Below are 16468 nucleotides of genomic sequence, written 5' to 3'. Positions count from 1 at the left end.
AAACAGCAAAAATTTATTTTTCACAGTTGTGGAGGCTGGAAGTTTGATACCAGGGTGCCACCATGGTCAGATTCTGCTGAGGGCCCTCTTCCAGTTTGTAGACTGGTTACTTCATGGTGGAAAGAGGGTAAGAGGGCTCTCTGGGTTCCTTTTTTATAAGGGCACTAATCTCACTTATGAGGACTCAACTCTCACGACCTTATTACCTGTTAAAGGGCCCACCTCCTAATACCATCACATTAGGGGTTAGGATTTCAACATATGAATTTAAAGGGTTGGGGGACATAAACACTCAGTCCATTGTAGAGTAAGACAGAGGAAAGAGGACAAGTGGAGACAAGGATCAGTTCCTAGAAAAGAGGGAGCCAAAGAGACAAAGGAGGTTGAAATCCAGATTTCTATTTTCGTTAATATATTGTACACATGATATCTGTCTATAAAAAGTCAGAAGAAAAACTAATTTAAGACTAGAAGAATGAGTAACAAATAGGAAATACTTTCCACTCCATCTCCAACAATATTTCTTGATGAAATCAAGACTGTGAGGCATAAAATTGCTGTCTAGAAGGTGAGATGTAACAAAAACAAAATAAAATGGAATGTTGAGTTTTAAGGAAGAAATGTTTGCTTAGAGCTATTTTGCTACTTTTTCAGATGGAAATTTAGACTCTCTGGTAGACTGAAGATGTGATAGTCATATGTCATGTAAACTTTCGAAGTATTTTGTGAATGAACACACAGAGGTTAGCTACTGAATTTAATGTAAGCAAAACAGACCAGGTGAAGTATGTAATTTGGAAGCAAATACTTTGCTTCACTTGAGAAAGATTAGCCATTTGAAGTAACTATTAGCTCCACTTGAGAAACAGTAGCCACTTGAAGTAACTTTGGTCAGTAACAGCATAACTGGCAGCAGTAATGAGAATGTTTGAATCCCCAACATATTTATTTTTAGAGAAATACAACTTTCAGATCCCACCATCAATTCACTGTCAGTTGTCACTAAGATTTTCTAATTTATTGTTCTACTACTTTTTCATTTTTAAGATGAACAGAGCAATAAATTATCTTAGGCTTTGGAAATCAAAAAATTTGAAGATTTTTATTTTTATTTTCTTTTTTCTTTTCTTTTCTTTTTTTTTAGAAACAGGGTCTCATTCTGTCACCAGGCTGGAGTGCAGTGGTGTGATCATAACTCACTGTAGCTTCTAACTCCTGGACTCAAGCAATCCTTCCACCTCAGCCTTCTGAGTAGCTGGAACTATAAGCATGTGCCACCATGCCCAGCTAATTAAAAAAGGAAATTGTGAAGACAAGGTTTTTCTATGTTGTTCAGGCTTGTCTTGAACTCCTGGCCTCAAGTGATAATCCCATGTTGGCCTTCCAAAGTGCTGGGATTACAGGCATGAGCCACTGTACCCAGCCAAAATCTTAATTCTTCCATTATATTCTTAATAAAGTCTTCAGGGGACTATGCATATTATTTATATATGTAAATATCATACATTACAATTTTTAAACAAATTTAAAGCTTAAAATAAATAAATGCATGAATTTACATGGTAAAAATTGCAGCTATACAGTTATACCTGAGATGGACTTTCTATCATAGCAGAATCACTCCAGAGAATAAATTGTGTTTTCTCATTTTTGATGAGGGAAGTTGGCATTTTCTTTACCATTCTCAGGGACAAGGAATCTTCCTGATGTAGCGTTATGGTTTGAATATTTGTAGCCTCCAAAACTCATATTGAAATATAATCTCTAATATGGCAGCATTGTAAGGTGGGGCCTTTCAGAAGTGATTCGGGCAGAGCCCTCATGAATAGCTTCATCCATTGATGGATTAATGGATTATATAAGGGAAGGGGAACTGGTGGATTAATAAGAACAGGAAGAGAGACCTGAGCTAGTACATTGGTATACTTAGTTCCCTCACTATGTGATACCCTGTGCTGCCTCAGGACTCTTCAGAGGGCCCTTACCAGTAAACAGCTCTCTCTCCCCGAACCAGGAATGTTAAGCAATCATCAGGTGATGGTCAGGCAGTTGTTAATTGTCTCTCTAAAATAATCATTGGTCACAGCCAGCACCAGGGAAAGGCAGTCTCCCAATAAATAAAAACACCTGAAAATTGGTGATCAGCAGCCTCCCAATAAGATCTCTGGAGGTGGGCAGGTGGGCTCAAGCATGCACACTAAGTGACAAAATGGTGGAGTTTAACTGGTATATGTATGAAGAACATCGGACTGGTAAGGAAAGAATGCCTAGGTAAGCATGCATACAACTCCAGTAAACACAGAGCATGTGTTCCCACCCAAGTGCTGGCAGACCACTGTGCTTACAGACAGCTCAGGCCATGGGAAGAATCAGGGGAAAAGGGATGTAACCCCCCAAGAAGCATGCTGATGTATAAAACCCCAAGTCAAAGGTCAAACCCTGCACTTGATCTCTCAAGTTGCCCACTTGGCCCTCTTCCAAGTGTACTTTAGTTCCTTTCATTCCTAATCTAAAACTTTTTGATAACTTTCACTCCAGATGTATGTAAAACTTGCCTCAGTCTCTCACTCTGCCTTATGTGTCTTGGTTGAATTCTTTCTCCTAAGGATGCAAGAATTGAGGTTGCTGCAGACTCATACAGATTCATTGCCACTAACATACTTTGGCATCATGTGACACAAATATCTTCCACTGCTAACATACTTTAGTGCTGCATGACTCAGATACATTCCCATTCCCCAGTGGTAAGACAGCTCAACACCTTGCCTTCTTCAACTGGAGGCACTCAACCCCCATATGTGATACTCTTCTCCCTTTCACTCTCCTGCTTACTAACCAACCTCCAGAACAATTCCTTCCAGCCAGAGTGACTCTGCTACCCTTGATCAATCTCTCAATTCACTCTGATGGGTGGCTTATGGGGGTGGTAAGGACCTTGGAGCCTGTACCAAATAGACCCGAGACACTAGTGCCCCTCCTCGACAAGAGGCTTGCAAGAGTGGTAGGGCTAAAGGCTAAAATCATGCAACATCTGGGGTTTCTTCTGCTTTTTCAAGTAAAATTTTCTCTTTCCCAAGAAACTGCACCACCTACTGTCCTGTTTTCTCTGTGTATATTCTGAAATGGCCTTGTGCACTCACTAGACCATCCACCTCATAAGCAAGTCTGCCTTTTCTCTGCTTTTTTCATGCACCCACAGCTCTTGCTGCATTTGCATAGCAGTAAAGAAATGGGCTCCTTGCCCCTGTCTGCTGGCACATTGCCAGGACAGACAATAATTGGAATCCTAGCTCTCCCAGCTCTGTATGTCTTACCATACACTTTTCATCCCTGTTATGCCCCAGGCCCAGTTTTTCCTGTGGCTTTGAATTGAGTTTGTCCACCTGCATAGGGCCTCACTGTGTGGTCCTCCAAGGACCCCACCTACTTACTTTTTTGGAGTTAGCACCTTTTTGAGAGATAGGATAATTCTTCCTTTGCTATTTGTGAATTCTTACTCCAAGCCCCACGTTCTCCAGAGGTTATGCCTTTATGTCAAAGGGCAAATAAATGTTGCCCTCTTAAATCCAAGGGCTGTTGTATTTCCAAGCATATGTAGGCTTTCCATGGTATTCCTCTCACTTCCTCCTCTAGGCTCCATTTCTCTAATCACTTCCACATCCTTATCAACATGCATCAAGACCCTGAAGGTTATATTTGAAGGGAGGGAAGTTCAGCCTCCTTGCGGCAGTTAGCTAAAAAAATTAGCTTCTCCTCTACTTAAAAAACATGGGAAATGGAAATCTGAGAAAAGAGATAATCATTTTGTTGATAGAATGCTCTGAGTGAGAGTCACTCTAAGTCATGGAGACAAGGATATAGGCCAGCCCAAGGCTGTAGCTGCAAGAGACCCATAGGACAGAGATGGAGGTTGGTCACAGGCTAACAGATTACCGTTAGAACAGAGATGATGGCAGGATTGAAGCTATACAGAAAAACCAGTTCATTCTGGAACCCCACAGATGAACAGGAGGCCCACGGTTCACTCTGGTATCTCCTCAGTTCTCAAGTGGGTAATTGTGACAAGATGAGACCAAGGTTAAGTGTACATGGTAAGACAGGTTTATTTTGAAACCCTAAAGATGAATGGGGGATACCTTATCAGGATAACAGGAAAGTAAGAAGAAACACCTTCTTTTTCCTTTTCCTTGTTTTTCTCCTTTGTTCTATCTTCATGGATGGGTGATGGTGTCTCCATACCACAGGACACACCTCTTTGATGCATTCCAAAAAAAAACTAAGAAAAGTTTGATTCTCCCAAACCTTAAAACAGCAACAATAAAAAACTACTTTTTTTTGTTGTAATACTCTTTGGTCTAAAAATAAACTGGGAGAAAATTATAAAAGTCAGTCTTAGAACCCAGTGCCCTTATGCAGAAAATCCTCAAATTAGCCTCCTCCATTTTTATAACTGAGAGCAGAATAAGGAGAATAGGGCTAAGGAAAAGAAGGAACAAGAGGAAGGCTCAACTATTGGCTACTTTACAAGCTCTCCAGCTCCCTCCAGGCTGCTGTAAGGACACTCCTTCAAGTAACAGCCATTGGTGCAGGAAGCCAGGCCAGTGGAAGGCAAACTACCCCAATGGGATAAATGGGAAAATGCCCTGCACAGCTTGCCCCCTTTACCACAAGCTGGAAATGGGACTAACATGACAGCTGAGGGCTCCCATGGACAGAGTCCCAACACCTGATGAGCTTGAGCTGAGGGGTCTCTCTGTTCTGGCTGGCATCCAACCTGGACATGGCCATCAACAGGAAAGGGCCAAGGGCAACTCTGGAGGGGGCAAACAAAATTATAAATTTTCCTTTTGGGTTCAAGAGCTACCTACTCTGTGTGAATCTCCTTCTCTAAGCAACTCTCTAAATCCTGCCAGTTAATGGGGGCAAATGGCACCCTTTACCTCCAAAATAAATAACTCATACCCCTTTTGGACAAAAATATGCTTTCTGAGATGGGTGCCTGCTTAATATTTACCCAAAATCTAAATTCATCTTTTCCTCAAATACACCTGTTTCTCCTGGGAAAGCTACTTAAGTCTTTAAGCAATAACTTTAACCTGATGGTCTTAACTCAGGAGTTTAGAAATAACCCACACTTATTCAGACAAGCTTTAGAAAAAAATTTAACCAAGCATTCTCTTCTCGAGGGGATCATAACTTCTACAGTATGTAGATAAACCCCTTATCTTCTCCTCCTTTACAGGACTCACACAGCAACGTGCAGTATAAACCATAGCTTCCTAACAGAAGAAAAATGACTTTTGTCTTAACTTGAAGGTTATAAAGGTAAAGAGGTATTTTTGTCAAGGAACATTATAAAGAAAAGAGATTTTATGGCCGGGCGTGGTGGCTCAAGCCTGTAATCCTAGCACTTTGGGAGGCCGAGACGGGCGGATCACGAGGTCAGGAGATCGAGACCATCCTGGCTAACACGGTGAAACCCCGTCTCTACTAAAAATACAAGAAAATTAGCCGGGCGAGGTGGCAGGCGCCTGTAGTCCCAGCTGAGGCACTAGGACTCAGCTGAGGCTGAGGCAGGAGAATGGCGTGAACCCGGGGGGGCGGAGCTTGCAGTGAGCCGAGATCGCGCCACTGCACTCCAGCCTGGGGCACAGAGCAAGACTCCGTCTCAAAAAAAAAAAAAAAAAAAAAGAAAAGAGATTTTATATAAGAAAGGATCTTGTATAGTAAATTCTTCTCCTAAAGTAAAATGACTGGTTGTTTAAAAAGAGGGATGTTTAGAACAGGTCAGAAAGTCCAAGCATGTCATAGATGGTTTGTGTAAGTCAGGAAAAGATTCATGAAAGGGAATTTATAAAAATGTACAGTTTTAAAGGGTATTAGGTCTATTAAATACTTTAGGGTCATAAAGTGCTACTATGACTTCTAATTGTACAACTTATTTACTTTAAAGCTGGGTATACACAGAGTTAGCCATGCCCCCTAGCTACGCTGAAAAGATTCAGACCTTAGCTGCACTTCTATCTGATGTCCTAGGCTCCCCAACTAGTTCATAATTAGAATTACTTACTTACCAGGTTTTTCACCAAATGTAAAAGTTTTAAGAATTAACAGGTAATATGTATTTGAGACTATTGAAAAGACAGATTTACATGCAAGGAGTGTAAGGAAAGTAGAAGGTACTTTTGGTAAAAGAGTTTATGAAGAGAAGGGAATGTGGGTTATTTTTGTCTAGAGCGTTAAAGGATTGTTTTAAGTTAAATAGCATAAAGCTGAATGTTTAAGCAAGTTGTGGAGGTTTTGTGAAAGATTATTCTTGCGAATGAAATTCTATATGTAAACACAATGGCTAAATTTAAGGGGATATTATTTAGTTTATCCATACATTGAACAATTGAATAGAAGCATAATAGAGTTTTATTAAATAATTAATATGCTCTTTAAAAAATGTAATAAATTATAAAAGGTTTCTGAGAATCTTACTTTATGGTCAAACTAATTAAGATTGAATAGATTTGTCTATAAGGTTTCATTAAGAACTAGGCTTGACATCAGTAGTACACTAATACAAAGGCAAACTTTGCCTTTTTTGAGTATTTGTATAAATGTGTAATTGGTATGTGTTCTAAAATTGGGTGAAATTCCTATAGCTCTGATATGACTTAGTATACATTATCAGTAATAATTGTAATTATGTTAAATTATTGTGTGTCACAAAGGTAAAAAATTTTTTGGCCATTGTGTCTTTAACTGTGGCTGCCCTAGACTTTTTGTCATCCATAGACAATTGTTGTCTTGTTTTTATACTCATTAAAAGGTGGTTTTATAATCAGCTATAGACCTCTAACAGATGCTGTTAAATGCAGTTTTCTGATAACCCTGGAGATTGTGACACTAGAATAGAGAAAAAACCTTCCAAGACTCTCATGGAGAATGAAATGTTCATGAATATCAAGCAGAACAGAATAACTGCACAGACTGAACTAGTATAAAACTAAAACAATCCTTTTAAGGATTTTTGCTTAGAACATTACAGATCCTTTGTTTTTCGGAATCAAGAAAACTTTTCTTAAGCTATTTACAGCTTTTAACAATGAGTAAATATACTCCCATAAATAAAATTTGTAGCATATTTCTATCTCCTCTCACCTTCAAGCCACCAAGCTCCAGATGATACTCAGTGAGGGATACTGTCCTGTCAATATTTGTGACTTATCCTCCTACAGGGGGACACCATCAGTGAGACATGACAGAGGTGAAATCCTGCCCTTGTCTCCCTTGGACCTGGCTGGATACTGCTTTCACCAACACATGGTGCCACCCTGCCCTGTCAGCTAGCAAGAGGCCAAGACCCACGAAACAACCACCACTGCCCCTCTGTCAGCAGGAAATAGTTACAGAAGACTGATCTTTGTCCATTTTACCCAAAGAATTGGGGTCTTGAACCCTTGAGGGGGAAAATGTTACAGGAGGTAGTCAGGAAGACATGAGCAGGGCACGAGAGGCCCTCACCCCCAAACAGGAGTATCAGGTGACCATCAAGTGATGGTCAGGCAATTGTTAATTATCTCTCTAAAATAAAAATTGGTCACAGCCAGCACCAGGAAGAGGTACTCTCCCAACCTGAAAACTGGTCATCAGCAGTTTCCTGATAAGATCTCTGGATTTGTACAAGTGGGCTCAAGCATGCACAATAAGAGACAAAATGGTGAATTTGAACTAACATATGACCTAGGAGCATTGGACTGGTAAGGTAAGAATGCCTCCAGTGAGCACGCTTACCACTCCAGTATACACATTGTGCATGCAGTCCCTCCCAAATGCTGGCAGGTCACTGAACAAGTGGAATGCCAATGTATAAGACCCCAAATCAAAGGTCAAACCACACACTTGATCTCTCAAGTCACTCACTTGGCCCTCTTCCAAGTCTATTTTATTTTCTTTCATTCCTGCTCTAAAGTTTTTTAATAAACTTTCACTCCTGCTCTAAAACTTGCCTCTGTCTCTCACTCTTTCTTATGGCCCTCATCAAATTTTGTCTTCTGAGGAGGCAAGAATTGAGGTTGCTTCAGAACTGTACAGATTCACTGACAATAACATAGAAATGCATAACAAATTATGTCAAAACTTACCAGTTTAAGGAAACATACATTCATTGTCTCCCAGCTTGGGTCTAAGAATCAGGCACAGCTTAGAGTCTCTTTTCCTGTCTTTTCTTTTTTTGATACTGGATCTCACTCTATTGCCCAGTCTGGAGTGCAGTGGCATGATTACAGCTCTCAGCAGTCTCAACATCATAGACTCAAGCAGTCTTCCTGCCTCAGCCTCCCAAGTAGCTAGGACTATAACAGTGCTCCCATTTTTTCTTTTTTTTTTTTTTTTTTTTTTTTTTTTTTTTTTTTTGAGACGGAGTCTCACGCTGTTGCCCAGGCTGGAGTGCAGTGGCGCGATCTCGGCTCACTGCAAGCTCCGCCTCCTGGGTTCACGCCATTCTCCTGCCTCAGCCTCCTGAGTAGCTGGGACTACAGGCGCCTGCCACCGCGCCCGGCTAATTTTTTGTATTTTTAGTAGAGACGGGGTTTCACTGTGGTCTCGATCTCCTGACCTTGTGATCCGCCCGCCTCGGCCTCCCAAAGTGCTGGGATTACAGGCTTGAGCCACCGCGCCCGGCCCCATTTTTTCTTAAAAAAACAAAAAACAAAAAACAAAAAACAAAAAAAAACAGTGGGGGGAGGGGGATGACTATTACTTTTTATTATCCACTCTTCTTTTCTCCTCTCCCCTTTCCCGCTGTTGCCTATTTCCTACTTAGCCTTTGAGAAATGCAAATATAACCTTCCACCTCCCCCTTAACAGACATTCCCCGCAGGTCCAGTTCTTCTAACTATGTCCTCCAAGACAGATCTCTCCTTGAGAGTTGACAATTAATTTATGGAACTCTCACCTCTAAGAGATGGCCTCTGGACTTCTATCCACCAGGAGGACATATCAAAAGCATGCCCCCTTGGCTAGGAGATAAGGCACCAAGTGAGCAGGGGGACCCCTTGCCCTTACTCACATCCCTCCTTACCTAAAAGTATCCGCTTTCTGTTTCAATGGTGAAGCAGCACATTCAAAGGCAGGATACTTTGTGTCCCTTCTCCAAGCTAGCTTCAGAATAAGTTCACCTTTTTTTTTGGTACCAGAACTCATTAACTGGACTTTGCATGTGGCAAACAACTAATCTGCTATTAATTTACAGGATTACAGGCATGTGCCACCATGCTCAGCTAATTTTTTAAATTTTTATAGATACAGAGTGTCGCTCTGTTACACAGGCTGGTCTCAAACTTCCAACCTCAAGTGATCCTCTTGCCATGGCCTCCCAAAGTGCTGGGATTACAGGAGTGAGCTACTATGCCTGGCCCTGGTTTAAAGTAGGAGGCCATAATCAAGGTGTTGGCTGTACTTACCACCCTCTTAAGGCTCAAGGGGCATGGACAGCTTCCATCTCTCTTGTGGCTGTTTTCAGGCCTGAGATTCAAACTGGCTGTTGTCCAGAGATATCCATTGCTTGCCACATGGATTCTCCTTAGAGCTGTTCACAACATGGCAGCTTGCATCCCTTAGAACAAAGGTTCAAAGGGAGATGGGTGGGGGGGGGGGAGAGAGAGAGAGATCCGGAGTCTCTTCTAATGTAATTTTTAAAAGCGAGTTGCCACTACTTTTGCCCTAATCTATTGGTTAAAAGTGAATCATTGAGTCCAACCCACACTTATTTACACACATTTAGAAATTCATCTCTTAGTGTCTTGTGGGGAACAGAACCTGGAAAACTACACAGCAAGCTGACAGTAGTGGTTTTCCCTGGGAGGCAGTGAATTTGGGTGTGAAAGGAAGGCCAGGTGAGTGGGGGAAACATGGAAAGGTGTGGGTGAGGGAAATTCAGAAAGGAGTGTTATTAAAGGTGAGACTGGAATTCATTCCTTCTGGTGGGTTCTTGGTCTCACTGACTTCAAGAATGAAGCCGCGGACCTTTGTGGTGAGTGTTACAGCTCTTAAAAATGGTGTGTCCGGAGTTTGTTCCTTCAGATGTTCAGATATGTTCGGAGTTTCTTCCTTCCGGTGGGTTGGTGGTCTCACTGACTTCAAGAATGAAGCTGCGGACCTTCGTGGTGAGTGTTACAGCTCTTAAAGGTGGTGCGGACCCAAAGAGTGAGCAGCAGCAAGATTTATTGTGAAGAGTGAATGAACAAATCTTCCACAGCATGGAAGGGGACCCAAGTGGGTTGCTGCTGCTGACTCGGGTGGCCAGCTTTTATTCCCTTATTTGGCCCTGCCCACGTCCTGCTGATTGGTCCATTTTACAGAGTGCTGATTGGTGCATTTACAATCCTTCAGCTAGACACAGAGTGCCGATTGGTGCATTTTTACAAAGTGCTGATTAGTGCATTTACAATCCTTTAGCTAGACACAGAACGCTGATTGGTGCGTTTGCAATCCTCTAGCTAGACAGAAAAGTTCTCCAAGTCCCCACTCGACCCAGGAAGTCCAGCTGGCTTCAGCTTTCAAAGAGACTTTGCTATTGTGAAAGAAAATAATACCTCAAGACCTCAAACTCACTATGCTAAGGGGAAAGTTAAGCTTGGGAACTGAGTCATACAATAGTACTTTCCTTTTTTTCCCCAAACAGATAGCTGTAATTTCACAACCCTGTGACACAGCCTTACACATAAACCAGGTTTCCACAGTAATAGAAGGTCATATACCTCCTCAGATGGCCTCCTCACAAATTGCACACAAAAAAATTCCCTGTGAGCCCCTAAGTCTTTCAGGATACACATTCCCCCTATAAACCAGCCCTGAAACCAAGTTGTATTAAATTTCTTTTTTTTTTTTAATTTGAGATGGAGTCTCACTCTGTCACCCAGACTGGAGTGCAGTGGTACGATCTTGGCTTACTGCAACCTCTGCCTCCCAGGTTCAAGCGATTCTCCTGCCTCAGCCTCCCGAGTAGTTGGGGTTATAGGCATGCACCACCATGCCCAGCTAATTTTTTTTTTTTTTTTGGATTTTCAGTAGAGATGGGGTTTCACCATGTTGGCCAGGCTGGTCTTGAACTCCTGACCTCAAGTGATCTGCCCACCTATGCCCCCTGCAAAGGAACGCAGCTCATCGCCAGCAATGGATCAAAGCTGGATGGAGAATGACTTTGATGAGATGAGAGAAGAAGGCTTCAGTTGATCAAACTTCTCAGAGCTAAAGGAGGAACTACGTACCCAGCGAAAAGAAACTAAAAATCTTGAAAAAAGAATGGAAGAATGGATAACTAGAATAATCAATGCAGAGAAGGCCATAAACGAACTGACAGAGATAAAAACCATGACACGAGAAATACGTGACAAATGCACAAGCTTCAGTAACCGACTTGATCAACTGGAAGAAAGAGTATCAACGACTGAAGATCAAATGAACGAAATGAAGGGAGACGAGAAGTCTAGAGAAAGAAAAAGAAAAAGAAATGAACAAAGCCTCCAAGAAATATGGGTTTATGTGAAAAGACCAAATCTACGTCTCATTAGTGTGCCTGAAAGTGATGGGGAAAATGGAACCAAGGTGGAAAACACTCTTCAGGATATCATCCAGGAGAACTTCCCCAACCTAGTAAGGCAGGCCAACATTCAAATTCAGCAAATACAGAGAATGCCACAAAGAAGAGCAACTCCAAGACACATAATTGTCAGATTCACCAAAGTTGAAATGAAAGGAAAGATGTTAAGGGCAGCCAGAGAGAAAGGTCGGGTTACCCACAAATGGAAGCCCATCAGACTAACAGCAGATCTCTCGGCAGAAACTCTACAAGCCAGAAGAGAGTGGGGGCCAATATTCAACATTCTTAAAGAATTTTCAACCCAGAATTTCATATTCAGCCAAACTAAGTTTCATCAGTGAAGGAAAAATAAAATCCTTTACAGACAAGCAAATGCTTAGAGATTTTGTCACCACCAGGCCTGCCCTACAAGAGATCCTGAAGGAAGCACTAAACATGGAAAGGAACAACCAGTACCAGCCACTGCAAAAACATGCCAAAATGTAAAGACCATCGATGCTAGGAAGAAACTGCATCAACTAATGAGCAAAATAACCAGCTAATATCACAATGACAGGATCAAGTTCACACATAACAATATTAACCTCACATGTAAATGGACTAAATGGTCCAATCAGAGACATAGACTGGCAAATTGGATTTGTTTGCTGTATTCAGGAGACCCATCTCACATGCAGAGACACACATAGGCTCAAAATAAAGGGGTGGAGGAAGATCTACCAAGCAAATGGAGAACAAGAAAAAGCAGGGGTTGCAATCCTAGTCTCTGATAAAACAGACTTTAAACCATCAAAGATCAAAGGAGACAAAGAAGGCCACTACATAATGGTAACGGGATCAATTCAACAGGAAAAGCTAACCATCCTAAATATATATGCACCCAATACAGGAGCACCCAGATTCATAAAGCAAGTCCTTAGAGACTTACAAAGAGAGTTAGACTCCCATACAATAATGGGAAACTTCAACACCCCATGTCAACATTAGACAGATCAACGAGACAGAAAGTTAACAAGGATATCCAGGAATTGAACTCAACTCTGCACCAAGGGGACCTAATAGACATCTACAGAACTCTCCACCCCAAATCAACAGAATATGTTGGAAGTAAAGCACTCCTCAGCAAATGTACAAGAACAGAAATTATAACAAACTGTCTCTCAGACCACAGTGCAATTAAACTAGAACTCAGGACTAAGAAAATCAAACAACTACAACTCAACTACATGGAAATTGAACAACCTACTCCTCAATGACTTTGGGTACATAACGAAATGAAGGCAGAAATAAAGATGTTCTTTGAAACCAATGAGAACAAAGATACAACATACCAGAATCTCTGGGACACATTTAAAGCAGTGTGTAGAGGGAAATTTATAGCACTAAATGCCCACAAGAGAAAGCAGGAAAGAGCTAAAATTGACACTCTAACATCACAATTAAAAGAATTAGAGAAGCAAGAGCAAACACATTCAAAAGCTAGCAGAAGGCAAGAAATAACTAAGATCAGAGCAGAACTGAAGGAGAGAGAGACACAAAAACCCTCCAAAAAATCAATGAATCCAAGAGTTGGTTTTTTGAAAAGATCAACAAAATTGATAGACCACTAGCAAGACTAATAAAGAAGAAAAGAGAGAAGAATCAAATAGACGCAATTAAAAATGATTAAGGGGATATCACCACCGACCCCACAGAAATACAAACTACCATCAGAGAATACTATAAACACCTCTATGCAAATAAGCTAGAAAATCTAGAAGAAATGGATAATTTCCTGGACACTTCTACTCTCCCAAGACTAGACCAGGAAGAAGTTGAATCCCTGAATAGACCAATAGCAGGCTCTGAAATTAAGGCAATAATTAATAGCCTACCAACCAAAAAAAGTCCAGGACCAGAAGGATTCACAGCTGAATTCTACTAGAGGTACAAGGAGGAGCTGGTACCATTCCTTCTGAAACTATTCCAATCAACAGAAAAAGAGGGAATCCTCCCTAACTCATTTTATGAGGCCAACATCATCCTGATACCAAAGCCTGGCAGAGACACAACAACAACAAAAAAAAAACCCAGAATTTTAAACCAATATCCCTGATGAACATCGATGCAAAAATCCTCAATAAAATGCTGGCAAACCGAATCCAGCAGCACATCAAAAAGCTTATCCACCATGATCAAATGGGCTTCATCCCTGGGATGCAAGGCTGGTTCAACATATGCAAATCAATAAACGTAAGCCAGTATATAAACAGAACCAAAGACAAAAACCACATGATTATCTCAATAGATGCAGAAAAGGCTTTTGACAAAATTCAACAGCCCTTCATGCTAAAAACTCTCAATAAATTTGGTACTGATGGAACGTATCTCAAAATAATAAGAGCTATTTATGACAAACCCACAGCCAATATCATATTGAATGGCAAAAACTGGAAGCATTCCCTTCAAAAACTGGCACAAGACAGGGATGCCCTCTCTCACCACTCCTATTCAACATAGTGTTGGAAGTTCTGGCTAGGGCAATCAGGCAAGAGAAAGAAATCAAGGGTATTCAGTTAGGAAAAGAAGAGGACAAATTGTCCCTGTTTGCAGATGACATGATTGTATATTTAGAAAACCTCATAATCTCAGCCCAAAATCTCCTTAAGCTGATAAGCAATTTCAGCAAATTCTCAGGATACAAAATTAATGTGCAAACATCACAAGCATTGTTATACACCAGTAACAGACAAACACAGAGACAAATCATGAATGAACTTCCATTCACAATTGCTTCAAAGAGAATAAAATACCTAGGAATCCAACTTACAAGGGATGTAAAGGACCTCTTCAAGGAGAGCTACAAACCACTGCTCAGTGAAATCAAAGAGGACACAAACAAATGGAAGAACATACCATGCTCATGGATAGGAAGAATCAATATGATGAAAATGGCCATACTGCCCAAGGTAATTTATAGATTCAATGTCATTCCCATCAAGCTACCAATGAGTTTCTTCACAGAATTGGAAAAAACCGCTTTAAAGTTCATATGGAACTTAAAAAGGGCCCACATTGCCAAGACAATCCTAACTCAAAAGAACAAAGCTGGAGACATCATGCTACCTGACTTCAAACTATACTACAAGGCTACAGTAACGAAACAGCATGGTACTGTTACCAAGACAGACATATAGACCAATGGAAAAGAACAGAGCCCTCAGAAATAATACCACACATCTACAGCCTTCTAATCTTTGACAAACCTGAGAAAAACAAGAAATGGGGAAAGGATTCCCTATTTAATAAATGGTGCTGGGAAAATTGGCTAGCCATAAGTAGAAAGCTGAAACTGCATCCTTTCCTTACTCCTTATACGAAAATTAATTCAAGATGGATTAGAGACTTAAATGTTAGACCTAAAACCGTAAAAACCCTAGAAGAAAACCTAGGTAGTACCATTCAGGACATAGGCATCGGCAAGGACTTCATGTCTAAAACACCAAAAGCAACGGCAACAAAAGCCAAAATTGACGAATGGGATCTAATTAAGCTAAAGAGCTTCTGCACAGCAAAAGAAACTACCATCAGAGTGAACAGGCAACCTACAGAATGGGAGAAAATTTTTGCAATCTACTCATCTGACAAAGGGCTAATATCCAGAATCTACAAAGAACTCAAACAAATTTATGAGAAAAAAATAAACAACCCCATCAAAAAGTGGGCAAAGGATATGAACAGACATTTCTCAAAAGAAGACATTCATACAGCCAACAGATACATGAAAAAATGCTCATCATCACTGGCCATCAGAGAAATGCAAATCCAAACCACAATGACATACCATCTCACACCAGTTAGAATGGCATTCTTTAAAAAGTCAGGAAACAACAGATGCTGGAGAGGCTGTGGAGAAATAGGAACACTTTTACACTGTTGGTGGGATTGTAAACTGGTTCAACCATTGTGGAAAACAGTGTGGCGATTCCTCAAGGATCTAGAACTAGAAATACCATATGACCCAGCCATCCCATTACTGGGTATACACCCAAAGAATTATAAATCATGCTGCTATAAAGACACATGCACACGTATGTTTACAGCGGCACTATTCACAATAGCAAAGACTTGGAATCAACCGAAATATCCATCAGTGACAGACTGGATTAAGAAAATGTGGCACATATACACCATGGAATACTATGCAGCCATAAAAATGGATGAGTTCGTGTCCTTTGTAGGGACATGGATGCAGCTGGAAACCATCATTCTCGGCAAACTATCGCAAGAACAGAAAACCAAACACCGCATGTTCTCACTCATAGGTGGGAATTGATCAATGAGATTACTTGGACTCTGGAAGGGGAACATCACACACTGCAGCCTATTATGGGGAGAGGGGAGAAGGGAGAGATGGCATTGGGAGTTATACCTGATGTATATGATGAGTTGATGGGTGCTACGGGTTGATGGGTGCAGCACACCAACATGGCACAAGTATAGATATGTAACAAACCTGCACGTTGTGCACATGTACCCTAGAACTTAAATAATAATAATAATAATAATAATAATAAATCTGTACCTTACACGTGGAAGTAAAACAAAGCAGTAGCCTTTAAATTGGAATTGCATCTTGTAGGTTTAATGGAGTTCTAGCACTGGTTCTAATTGATTTTTGGCTAGATATAGCTGGAAGTATGTACTCAGGTTGTTAGTGGAAAGCAGGATAGCAAAGGGCCAGAGTTTTAAATGGAGAGTCTTCTTCACAAGCAATTTTTTTAGAATGATATTTTGTTTTTCACAGACTCCTGAGATAGAATATAATTTTTCAGTGATAGGCTTAGAGGCTCGTGGGAAAAAAGAAGTGCTATTTTTCACACTTTTTGATACTTAATA

The 16468-nt window shown here is 40.8% G+C and overlaps 1 protein-coding gene across 4 annotated transcripts in view; it reads right to left on the bottom strand.

Annotated features, from left to right (window-relative positions):
* Positions 1–16468, bottom strand: part of NMD3 (NMD3 ribosome export adaptor) — a 166485-nt gene that overhangs the window by 97720 nt on the left and 52297 nt on the right. The window contains exons 2-3 of one of the 4 annotated variants that reach the window (XM_015445265.4): positions 9453–9604; positions 8133–8365 (exon numbers count right to left, since the gene is read on the bottom strand). The exons of the other annotated variants lie outside the window; for them this stretch is intronic. The gene's annotated coding sequence lies outside the window, so the exon portion shown is untranslated. The remainder of the gene's footprint in view (positions 1–8132; positions 8366–9452; positions 9605–16468) is intronic. 4 annotated transcript variants of the gene reach the window in all.

The sequence above is a fragment of the Macaca fascicularis genome, chromosome 2 (genome assembly GCF_037993035.2).
Source record: "Macaca fascicularis isolate 582-1 chromosome 2, T2T-MFA8v1.1".
Classification (NCBI taxonomy): Eukaryota; Metazoa; Chordata; class Mammalia; order Primates; family Cercopithecidae; genus Macaca; species Macaca fascicularis.
Note: the sequence above shows the minus strand (reverse complement) of the source record. Positions and strands in the feature narration are given on the sequence as shown.